At 43.4% G+C, this 12,452-nt stretch overlaps 1 protein-coding gene across 2 annotated transcripts in view; it reads left to right on the top strand.

Moving 5' to 3' along the window:
• The first annotated feature begins 8,477 nt into the window (after positions 1–8,477).
• LPIN2 (lipin 2) overlaps positions 8,478–12,452 on the top strand; it is an 87,105-nt gene continuing 83,130 nt past the window's right edge. Inside the window, exon 1 of one of the 2 annotated variants that reach the window (XM_064577870.1) lies at positions 8,478–8,610. The gene's annotated coding sequence lies outside the window, so the exon portion shown is untranslated. Of the gene's footprint in view, positions 8,611–8,739; positions 9,194–12,452 lie in introns of those variants that run through there. The other variant, XM_064577871.1, reaches the window with a different exon arrangement.

Genomic DNA, 12,452 nt, shown 5'->3' with positions numbered 1-12,452 from the left:
ATCTCATTGTAGTTTTAATTTACTTTTCCCTGATTACTAATAGAACTAAGTATCTTTTCATATGTTCATGTACAATTTGTGCATGTTTTATGTGTGTGTGTATGTGTGAAATTCCTCTTTGTTTCTTTTGCTCATTTTTCTACTGATTGCTAGACTTAGTTATTGATTCATATGAGTTCTTCATATATTTTGGATCCTACTATTTGGTGGATTATATATGTTGTGAATATATTCTCCTAGGATGATGCTTATTTTTGTTTGTTTTTTTTTTACTCTATTTTCTCTTTTAAAGAAGTTCTAACTTTTAAGTAGTCAAACCTATCGATCTTTTTCTTTATAGTTAGTGCTTTTTGTTTAAGAAATACTTCCCTAAAAAAAAAAAAAAAGAAAAGAAATACTTCCCTACCCAGAATTTGTTAACATATTCCCCTATATTGTCTCCTAAAAGTTATATATCACATGTCATTGAATATAAGTTGCCATTGATTATAAGAAACATCACAATTTCAGAAATGGCAAAATGAAAAAGGAAGTATGTCCTTGAAATGATGACAGCAAAGCAAATTTGTTTTTCTTATATGTGCCTTTAATCCAACTAAGGCTGATTTGGGGATTTGCCATAGAATGGAGTCCAAATTCTTTTCCATGTGGATAATCAACTGCCTCCTCACCATTTATTGCGAAGTCCACCTTTTCCCCAATGCTCTGACTTGCCGCCTCTACCATACATCAAGTGACTGCATATACTGGGTCTGTTTCTGGGCTCTCTATTTTGTTTGATCTATTTGTCTATCCCTGTCCCAATACCACCCTTACTGATTACTATAGGTTTGCTATACAAGAGCATAAATCCTCCCTCTATGTTCTTCTTCAAGAAGAGACCTCTGTTGGGGTTTTGAGTGGAAATGCATTGAATCTAAAGGTCAATTTGTGGAACATTAGTATTTTTATGAGCCTTGGTCTTTCTATCCATAAATACCATATTTCTTTAATTAAGTCTTCTTCATAGCTTTTCAATGAAGTTTTATAATTCTCTTTACAAAAGTCATGCACATATTTATTTAGGGTCATTATTAAGTACTTTGTTTTTTGATACTGTATGGGGAAAAAAAGTTTTCCTTGGCCCTCTTAGGGTCCCAGGCTGGGTCTGAAAGTTAAACTAACAAAGACAAATTAACAGGAGAAAAGCATACAAATTTATTTAAGTTTTGAATGACATGGGAGTCTTCATGAAGAAATGAAGACCTAAAGAAACAAGTTAGACCTGTGTATTTTAATGCTAGTTTCCATGAAGAGTGGGCAGTCATGTAAAAATAGGAGAGGTTAAGGAGTATGGGGTAATTATAGTAAACATTGTCATCTTTTATTTTTTTTTATTTTTTTATTTTTTTTAAAGATTTTATTTATTTATTTGAGAGAGAGAATGACAGAGAGAGAGAGAGCACATGAGATGGGGGAGGGTCAGAGGGAGAAGCAGACTCCCTGCTGAGCAGGGACCCCGATGCGGGACTCGATCCCAGGACTCCAGGATCATGACCTGAGCCGAAGGCAGTCGCTTAACCAACTGAGCCACCCAGGCGCCCCCTTTGTCATCTTTTAAAAAATTCATTTTTGTTTATTGCTAAATGACTTTTGTATATTGACTTTCATACCCACAACATTGCTAAACTCTCATGTTCATCTCAGTAGGTTATTTCTCAATTTCTTACACATACTATCATGTCGTGATTTCTTCCTTTCTAGTCTGTATATATTTTCTTTTTCTTGCCTTACTCCACTATTTAGGTCCTCTAGTACAATACTAGAGGTGGCAGCATACTTTTTTTATTCCCCATTTTATTTTTTATTTTTGAGAGAGAGAGAGAGAGTGTGAGAGAGAGAGAGAGTGGGGGGGGAGGGGCAGAAGGAGAGGGAGAGAGAGAATCTTAAGTAGGTTCCACACTCAGCATGGAGCCCCATGTGGGGCTCAATCTCACGACCCTGAGATCATGATCAAGAGTCAGATGCTTAACTGACTTAACCATCCACGTGCCTCTCTTCTTTCCCATTTTATTTTTTTAAAAAGATTTTTATTTATTTATTTGACAGAGAGAGAGTGCACAAGCAGGGGGAGCGGCAGGCAGAGGGAGAAGCAGGCTGCCCGCTGAGCAGGGAGCCCCACTCAACCCCAGGACCCTGGGGACTCGATCCAGGACCCTGGGATCACGACCTGAGCCGAAAGCAGATACTTAACTGACAGCCACCCAGGGGCACCTTGTTCCCCATTTTAAAAGGAATGGTTACTTATGTTTACTGTAGGTTTATGTAAATACCCTTTATCAAGGAAAATATTCTTAGTTTATTATGAGTTCTTCTAGGTGGATTTTGAATTGTATCAAAGGCTTTTCTGAATCTATTGAGATCATCATATGATTTTTCTCCTTTAACCTTTAATATGGTGAATTACATTAGTTAATTTTCTCATCTGAAACTAACCTTAAATTACTGGGTGAACCAATTTGATTATGATGTATCATTTTGCTGAACATAAATTGCTGAAATTTTGCTTAGGACTTTTATGTCTTTTATGAGTGACACTGGCCTGAAATTTCTGTTTCTCACATTCTCCAAGTCAGATTTTGGTATAAGGTTATGCCAGCCTCATAAAATGAGTTGAGGAATAATCTCTCTTTTTCTATATTCTAGAATAGCTTGGTGAGATTAGTATTATTTATTCCTTGAATGTTTGGTAGAAGTCACAGGTAAAATTGTTTCAGCCTAGATTTTTTTCTGCAGAAAATATTTAACAATAGATTCAAGTTCTTTTTTTTTTTTTTTTTTAAGATTTTATTTATTTATTTGACAGAGAGAGACACAGTGAGAGAGGGAACACAAGCAGGGGGAGTGGGAGAGGGAGAAGCAGGCCTCCGCTGAGCAGGGAGGCCGATGCGGGGCTCGATCCCAGGACCCTGGGATCATGACCTGAGCTGAAGGCAAACACTTAATGACTGAGCCACCCAGGCGCCCCTAGATTCAAGTTCTTGAATGGTTATGAGTCTCGTCTTGTTTCCTATTTCTTGAAATTTTTCCACTTCATCTAAATTTTCAAATTTAATTCACGTAAAAGTGTTCTCAGATTTTTTTTTAATCTGTAATTTCTGCATCATGTGTGATTATAACTTTTTCTTTATTCCTCACATTGTTTGTTGTACCTTCTCTTTTTTCCTGATCATTTTTACCAGAGGTTTGTAAAATTCTTTAGTCTTTCACAAATCCAGTGTTTGGCTTATTTCATCCTTTCTATTGTTTATTTGTTTTCAATTTTATTATTTTCTTTTTCTTTTCTTTTTTTTTTTTAAAGATTTTATTTATTTATTTGAGAGAGAGAGAATGAGAGAGAGCACATGAGAGGGGGGAGGGTCAGAGGGAGAAGCAGACTCCCTGCTGAGCAGAGAGCCCGATGCGGGACTCGATCCAGGGACTCCAGGATCATGACCTGAGCCGAAGGCAGTCGCTTAACCAACTGAGCCACCCAGGTGCCCCCAATTTTATTATTTTCTTACTGTTTTATTATTTCCTTCCTTCTGTTTTATTTGACTTTATTTTGCTATTCTTTTTCTAACTCCTTAACTCTTCATATTTCAAACTATTTTCTCTTTTTTCTTTTTTCTTTTTCTAATGTAGGCTCCACGTCCAGCATGGAGCCCAGTGCAGAGCTTGAACTCAGGACCCTGAGATCTAGAACCTGAGCTGAGATCAAGAGTCAGTCACTCAACCAACTGAGCCACCCAAGCACCCCAAACTATTTTCTCTTCTAATGTAAGCTTTTAGGTCTATAAATTTTCCTTTAACTACTTCTTTAGTTTTATCTCTCAACTTTCTACACACAGTACCAAATATTTAATATGTAGCATTTAAATACTGTCAGATTTTCAGAACGATTTTTTCTTCGACTCATGTGTTTTCAAAGAAATGGGTATTTCTAGTTATCTTTACTTTTTTTTTTTTTAAAGATTTTATTTATTTATTTGAGAGAAAGTGAGAGTGCGTGAGCAGGGGGAGGGGCAGAGAGGGAGGGATAGGGACAAGAAGACTCCGGAGTGTGAGCACAGAGCCTGACCTGGGGCTGGATCTCTGTACCCTGAGATCATGACCTGAGCTGAAATCAAGAATCCTGGATGCTTAACTGGCTTCGTCACCCCCAGGCACCACCCCAGTTATCTTTTTTAAAGAATCGATTCTTAATTGCATTGCAGTAAGAAATATGGTCTGTGTGATGCAAAAATTTCAAAATTTGTTGAAACTTGTCATATACTTCAATCTACGATCAACTTTAGTGAGGTTTCTCGGTGGGCTCAAAAATAATTGATTTTTTTCTAACTCTATAATTTTGCATTTGGAGTCCCAACTTTATTGGGACATTTATTTAAACTGCATTCTTAAAGCAGACACTAGGCTTTCACTTCTGCCCCTAAGACTTCCAAGGCTACAAAAACCAATATTCAAATTCACTGGATTCAGCAAATACCTTCCAGACAAAAGTTGATTTTGGGCTCTGCTTACCCCACTGGTTTCTGGCCTTTACTCTGTCCTGATGATACTGTTCAGCTTCTTGCTGGTCTATAGATGCCAGAATATATTTTTAATATTTTACCCAGTATTTTTATTGCTGTTATTTTCATTGAAAGAGTTAGTCCAGACACTTCACTGAGCATATTATAGTAGAGGCAACTAACCAGTGGTGAAAATGGGTGGTTAAAAATACAGGTTTGGGAGTCAAGTATGCCTGGGGACGAAACCCAGGGTCACTGCTTACTAGCTGTGAGACTTGAGGCAAGAAACTCAAACTCTCTGTGCCTCAGTTCCTTCATCAATAAATTGGTGTTAATGATAGAGATACCCCATAGGTCTGTAGTTAGAATTTCTAAAAGAACTGAGCATACAGTGATGGCTCAGAAATTGCTAAGTAGTCTTAGTCCTGCGAAAGGACTTCAATCTATAATTGAAGGATATGGAATGGAGGTTATGAAATGGAGAATATTGCTCATGTACCCGCAGAACTTAAGAACCAAGAGACTGATTTCCTGTAAATGCCTTGTTTACAGAAGACAGACTATTTTCTTGCTACAGCACAGGTTTCCCAAATTGCTGTTCCTCTGCTATTTCCTGATAAACTCAAGTTCTGGTAATTCGAGCTTGTATCACTTCACTTCTTTATTGAGATTGACAGACCTCACAGAGGAGATACATAAACTGGGAACCACAAAGTTATTTCTCTAAGGTTTAATCACCTCCCATGGGAAGCTGCCAGAGGGGGAGCATAAAAACCACCTCCCTTCCAACTCCGACCTGGGGAGACTTGATTCTTATTCTAGGGAAAATCCTCCCCACTTCTGGGTTCCCTTAAAGAAAACCTTTTTCACTGGTTCTCTCCCTCCTGACTTACATCAGTTCCTCAATGAGTTTAGAGTGTTGGGAATTAAAGATATAAAGGAAATGTCTTGCAGGCCACTTCTGCTTTCCAGAAGTTCCTTGAGACAAGCAGAATGCCTGATTACACTGTTAAAAGGGGGTGGGCGTGGGAGGGAGAAGGAAGAAAATGCATGGAGAAAGATAGAAGTTAGTATTTCAAAAATGATCCTGTTTTAAAAGGAATGGCTAAAGCACACCAGCTGGAAGGAGCAGGAGAGAAAAGTGGAGAGAAAAAGAACACTCTGATGCTGTGCTAGAAAACTTAGACTTTTTCCTCTAGGTATGCATTGCCAATAGCTTGTGCTACAGGTAGATCTGCAATTCAGAGTGGAGGTTACTTAGAACTGTGGAGAACTGGAGGGCAGAAGACGAGCTCAGTTGTGTCTGCAATGGATAGTAATAGACATAGCAAGGGCCTGACAGTCAGAGGGGTGAGGCCACATGGTTGTATAATCATGGAGGACCCTGAAGGTGGCCCACATGGCAATTTTGCAGAGAGCCTTAGAATAGAAATGAACAGATTTGATGTACATGGAGTGAGAGTAGAGGGGAAATGAGACTCCCTCCCAGGTTTTTTTGTGGCTAGGATGACTAAATGGGTGATGGTGCAATTAGCCAAGACAGGAGATTCAGGAGGAGCAGTTTTGAAAAAGCAAACATGTTGGGCCTGAATTGGATGTCACTGTGGGCCATGCTGGTGGAGGAGATGTCTAAAGCCACCCAGCATAGGCATGAGGATCTCAGAGGAGTTTCTGGCTAATTGGAGGAGGAGGGAGTTTCAAGAAGGAAATCATGGTCAATTGTGTCTTACCCTACAGAGATTGTGAGAGAAGACTGAAAGAGATCCACTGTATTTGGCAACCAGAAGGTTGTTGCCTACTTTAGCTTGAGCAGTTTCAGGAGCCAAGAGGAACAGAAGCAGTAAGCAAGATCATGAAATGAAAAAGCAGAGGCTCCTCTTTGCAGGTAGTTTGGCTACCTTGGGGAGCCAAGCTGCGATATAAGTCGATAGCCTAAGAAGGAACAAAGAATCAAGAAAGTCTTCTCTGGCTTCTCTTCTCCCTTCCCTCTCTTCCTCCTCCCCCTTCTTCTTTATCTTAAGTCGTAGGAGAAGCCTGAGTCTGCTAAAGCTAAGGGAGTTGAGGAAGAGGGGACAACAAGAAGAGTGAGGGTCGCCCATGGAGCTGGAAGGTGGTGGGGCCAGAAGACAGGTGAAGGAAGACATTCCTCCTTCTGACATTCCAGTGGGGTAGGTGGGTATTTGACTTCTTAGGCATCAGGGGTAGGAAATGAAGGGATATAATGAAACAAATATTTAATGAGTTCCTACTTTGCTTAAGTCATGGTGTAAATTAGGTAGACACCAGAGAATGAGGAAATACTAGAAATGCGAATCACTCATAGTGAGGTATCAAACCTAAGGTTGTTTGGAGGGAGGGAGGAGGGGATGCCTAGGGCTTCCTGAATGATGAAAGGAAGGAAGGAAGCTTGGCAGAATATTTCCCTCCCAAGGCAGGAGGTAGCAAAAATAGCCTGAGGGAAACAGGAAAAGTCTTATGAGGGGAAAATGGAAGAAAGGAAAGAAAGCAAACGGTAGCAGCATGTTCCAGGTTCCAGACATTAAGCTAAATTAGGCACTTTATAGGCAAAACAATCCTGTGAGAAAGGCATCACTATTTTCATTTTATTGAGGTAGAAAGTGAGGATCCAGCTCTTTTTCTGTCTTCAATTCCACTTCTCCGTAGAGGAGTAAAATGCTTTGAAATATTGGAAGAGAAATCCCAGTTCTTGTCTTTTAAAATTTTTATTTCACTTGGAAGCCAAGTGAAAGGCACAGAAAAGAGGAAAATTCTTAGTGTGCTTGGGCCAGTGGAACTACCTAGTCTCTCTGTAGGGCCTTGGTTAAAGATGGGGCAAAGCTTGGCTGAATGCGAAAGAGGCCAAGGAACTTAGATGAGGAAGTGGTTGCCTGTGTTCCTTCTTGTGAACCACAGAGGGGCCCTGAGACTGGCAGCCGGTTTCTGGGTCCCGGCGCAGCCCAGCCACACCACACTCCATCTTGGGAAGAAACTGTGCTGCCGCTGGGCTCGTCACGCAGAAGCTTTATCTAAATGCCTATTTGCCAAGATCCTCAAAGTTATATAAATTATAATCCACGAGGGGCGCCTGGGTGGCTCAGTCGTTAAGCGTCTGCCTTCGGCTCAGGTCATGATCCCAGGGTGCTGGGATCGAGCCCCACATCGGGCTCCCTGCTCGGCGGGAAGCCTGCTTCTCCCTCTCCCCCACTCCCCCTGCTTGTGTTCCCTCTCTCGCTGTGTCTCTGTCAAATAAATAAATAAAATCTTTAAAAAAAAATTATAATCCACGGAATGCATACTGAGAAATTAACTGACATTTGGAAATAACACGTGCACTTCCATTCATAACTCTTTATAATAGGCTGCAAAAAGATAAAAACTAGCGTGCAGTCATATACGGTTTTGGCAATCCCTCTCTTAAAAAGTGTGTTTTTAAATATGTCATAGGATTGGGGAGGAGAGGGGAGGGGCGGGGCGAGTAACCAAACAGGCGAAAACCCTACTGGGGATCAAAAGCGGGTTATAAAACATTCAACTGTATACATTTTCTGCACTTTAATATTTATTCTTTTTGGCAGTCGGGCTCTAAGTTCCACGTGACGCGCCGCAGGGTTGCCATGGGGACCAGCAGAAACTTTTTTTAGAAAAGTATCGCTAGCGTTGCGCCAAGCGAGAGTGGCCAGTGCTCCGAGCCGCCCAGCGAAGGGGACGGGCGGCCGCCACGGCGCAAACGGCGAGCGCGGGCCCGGGAGGGAGGCCGCTAGGGCGTCGCGCGGCCGGGAGGCGGCGGCCGAGCGCGGCGTCACGTGGCCGGGGAGGGGCCTGCGCGCGGCCCGCCCGCCCGCCCGCCGCTCGGCCGCCGCCGCGTCCCATTCATGAGGGCCGCCCGGCTCGGCTGTGGCCCAGGCGGCTCCCGAGGCGGCGGCGGCGGCGGGCGCCCGGGTCTCGCGCGCGTCCCCGGCCGACCCCGCCCCCTCAGCCTCCGGCGAGCCCGGGCCGGTCCTCACCGTCGCCGTCCAGCCGCCGCGTCCCCTCGGCCGCCCCCGGGCGCCGGCGCGGGTCGGGAGCGGAGTCGCCGCAGGTAAGCGGGCGCCGGGCCGGGTCCTCGCGCCTCCGCGCGGCCCGCCGTCGCGGCTCGGCCTCCGCGGCGGGCGTCGCGTTTCTGCGCTCGCGGGCGGCTGGGGTCTTCCAACTCGGCGCGGTCCTGCTCCGCCGGAGGCCGGGACCCCTGCGCCTCGCCGCCGCCGTCACGTAGACGGCGCCACGGCAGGACGGGCTCCTGCCGGGGTGGGCTGGGGTGTGTGGGGGGGGGCGGTGAGCCGGGGCTGCCGGCTGCGGGGTCAGCGTGAGGAGGCGGACGTGAAGACTGAAACATTCGGGTGCCCCCGCCGCAGCCCGCGGTGATGGTCCCCTCAGAGCCCCCAGCTCGCGGGTTTCTGGCGTGGAGGCTGGAACGGAGGCCGAGGTGACGCTTGGCCGAGCGGCGCCCCGCGAGGAAAGCGCGGCCGGAGGCCGAGTCTCCATCCCGCCCCTTGCCCTGGGGGAGGGGGCGCCCGCGGCACGTGATCCGCTTTGAAGGCCGGGCTGGGAAGTTGCTGTTATTTCTCCCTGGCGGTTCGTTCGCCCCGTGTCTCCGCCTCCAGGTTGTAGACCCGGTCCTGAGTGTGAGTAGTTTTTCCCTTCTCAAACCCCCTTTCCCTCGGCCAATCTCAGTTTGAATCGAACGTGTTAGGGTAACAGTTTTATAGTAAGGGCTTCTCTCTGAACTTTAAACCCGGCCGAACACATTAAGACTGTTCTCATTGAGAATTTGGGATGACATTTTTAAGTCATACTTAAGAAAAACGACCAGAAAGATCACTCTTCCTTTCAGAAAGTGCTGGAAGTCTGAATATTTGAAAATGCTCTGAGGGACTACTTAAGCCTCTATACTAATCTTAAATGTACATTTCGGGATGATTTTTCCAAACCTGTTTATTTTAAACTGAAAAAGAGTCTCTGTCTTGTTGTCAGGCCAGGCCCTGTTGAAGATGTTAGCCCAGTAGAGATTGTCCGTAAGTGTTACTGTTTGTTAAAACCTGGCCTGGCTGGTTCATAATGCTTTGAAGTACATTTGAAACATTTACAAATTATTTAGTGGCCCATATGGTTTATATGTTGATGGTCTGATACTGATCTTAGTGGTTTAAGAGGGAAAAGGGTGGCAGGCTATGCTGAGGTGGGGAGCGTCAGAGCCCACAAGGTGCAAGGCGAGGATTCTGCCCGTCCCCTAGTGCAACATCCTCACTTTGCCTGAAGGGCAGTCAGCCTCGGGGCCATACCCGTCCAGAGTGTAAAAAGCAAGCCCAAGGCCACCCATGAAAGAGCACTGGCCAGTGTGGGTGGCTGCTTCCTTCCAATTAAATGTACAGTTAATTGTGATCTGTCGGACTGAAGTATAAGTAAATGTTGATAGAGATGGCCGTAGAATGCTAGAAATGAAACGATAGGTTCTGTTTTAATATGTGATAGCACAGTTGAGAACCAACAGAGAAGCTTTATGTTTAAGAGGAACTGGAAATGGGAGCATTTGAAAACCATTTAACACTATAGTAAAGCTACTGTTAAGAAACAATTAATAGAGTCAGCTGGGCACTGTGTCCTTCATTGCTCCAAGAATGTAGCAATGAAGATACTCATCACCCTGTATTGTAATTTTTGGTTTATCTGGGGGACTATCGCCTGCACTAGACTGAAGGTCCTTGCAGGCCAGACTTTGGTAGCTGCCTGGTACCAAATGCAGAGCCAGCTTTTAGAAAAACCTCTATGGAGTTCTGTTGAATAAAGGTAGGAAGCAGCAGTCTGTGTGTGTATCCTTACCAGTGACCTGAGAGCTGGTGGTACTTTCTGAATGAGTTCACTCAACTTTCCTGAATTGTGAGCTTTGGTTGAATAATCCTGATGGTGCCACCCATTAGAGGTGGTAAAAGGTTAAATTAAGCTCATGAGTATTATATTTTGCAATGTTTAGTTTAAATATTAATATTTAGTTTAAATATAGCTTGGTTCTCTGTGTCAACAGCTATTTCCTCTGGGTATGCTTTTTTTGTATACATTATTTCCTCATATAAAGCAGCACAGTAACACTTAGCTGGAAGCTTTGTCTTGTTGGGAGATAGATTCAGCTGCCTCCCTTACGTGCTTAGTAATGTAAGTCAGGAGGTTTTTCTTTTAAGTCTGACTTAAGTCCACCTGCCTTTAATTTAAATCCTTTCCTTTTGCTCTGACCCTAATAGCTGTCACTGTGTGTGTGTGTGTGTGCTTATTAACTTACCAGTCAATGGCTAGACAGTGGTTTGGGACATTTCTTTTGAAAGCCCATTTTTATCTGTTTTATTCCCTTCGTTTATAAGTAAGACGTTATACTTCTGGCTGAGCCCCAGAGTCTTCTGAACTGTCTGTCATTTGCCTGCTTCATGATGAAATAACTCACAAGTTAGTAGGGAGAGCCTCCAGTTGACAGAATCCTATATAGATTGTCTTATTAAAACTTTGAAGATAATTATTATAGGCTGGAGTAGTAAGCTTTATGGCTATATTAGAAGGTGTTCAAATAAGATTTCTTGGTGGCTTTGCTAGCAGTTAACTGCACTTTTTGGAATCCACCTCCCCTGATGTCAATTTGATTCTTTATTCTTTTTAGTAACACAGTGTTACTAACACTAAACACTTTACATGTGTGCCCTCCTTTACTCTTGAAGACAAATGTGTGGGGTGCCTGGGTGGCTCAGTTGGTTAAGCGTCTGCTTTCAGCTCAGGTCATGATCCTGGGTCCTGGATGGAGCCTTGTGTGGGGCTCCCTGCTCAGAGGGGAGTTTGCTTCTCCCTTTCCCTCTGTCTCTCCCCCCCCCCCCCCCGCTCGTTCTCTCTCTCTGTCCCTCTCGTCTTCTCTCTCTGTCTCTTTCTCAGATAAATAAAATCTTAAAAAAGAAAAAAATGAAGACAAATGTGTGAGAGAACGACACTCATCCCTGAGGTCCGGGTGAAGCAGCCAGGCATCTCTGAGAGTCGGTGGCAACCTGTGTGTGGTGGAGCCATTCCAGCTCTGTGCTCCTCAGTTGTGGCCACCTTGCTCCTCACTGATCACTGGAAGCTTGGCCCAGATGGTCTACCTCCGTTTTGAAATTCTGTGACTGGGTGATTCTGTTTTAAGTTTTCAGTCTATCAAGAAGGAAGGAGAAGAAAAAAAGAATCTCTTAGGAGATAAGCTGTGTGGCAATGCAAGATACAGCCCTGAATGTGACTTTGAGGATTAGAAGGATGATAAGATACATAGTTTTTTAAATTAGATTCACTGACTACAATTTAGATTCTTTTTCCTCTAAAGCCCCTGAATACTAAATTTCTGTCATCCTATTTTTGTCAATTTAGATTGGTGTTAAAATTATTACTAAGAAAATGAGGAAGAAAGGAGCCAGAAATCATTGAACTTGTAAAGCGTAACACAATGGTTACAGCATCCGCTCCTTTTGCTACCTTCATTTTATCTCTATACAAAGAGGGTATAGCTGAAAGTCGAGGTGGTTTACGTGTTAGAAGAAGGGTCTTTTAAAATTGTTTGTTTTAGGTCAAATATATAAGTTGAGAGACTACATAAATGTGTTAGAAAAATGGAGGATTCATAGAAAGAGATCTTTTAAAAATCCACTTAGAATCTATGTAGCTATTTTTATAATCTTTGAATTTAGAACTTTATTATGTGGTGTTTATATTTATCTTTAGTGTCCTATATTTTCAACATGAACCATCCAAATTAGGCTTTTCTACTTCTTTGGAGGAGAAACATTGGCTCATAGAAAAGCCCACCTTGTGATGTTCAGGTAGCTGGAGGATTGCCTTTATCCAACTTGCACATTTGAATAGAAAGTCTTTACCTCTGTAGTT

Source organism: Mirounga angustirostris, unplaced genomic scaffold, assembly GCF_029215605.1.
Source record: "Mirounga angustirostris isolate CCGP_5_RB_7025 unplaced genomic scaffold, mMirAng1.0.hap1 SCAF_14, whole genome shotgun sequence".
NCBI classification, from domain to species: Eukaryota; Metazoa; Chordata; class Mammalia; order Carnivora; family Phocidae; genus Mirounga; species Mirounga angustirostris.
This window is presented reverse-complemented; position numbering and strand designations above follow the sequence as displayed.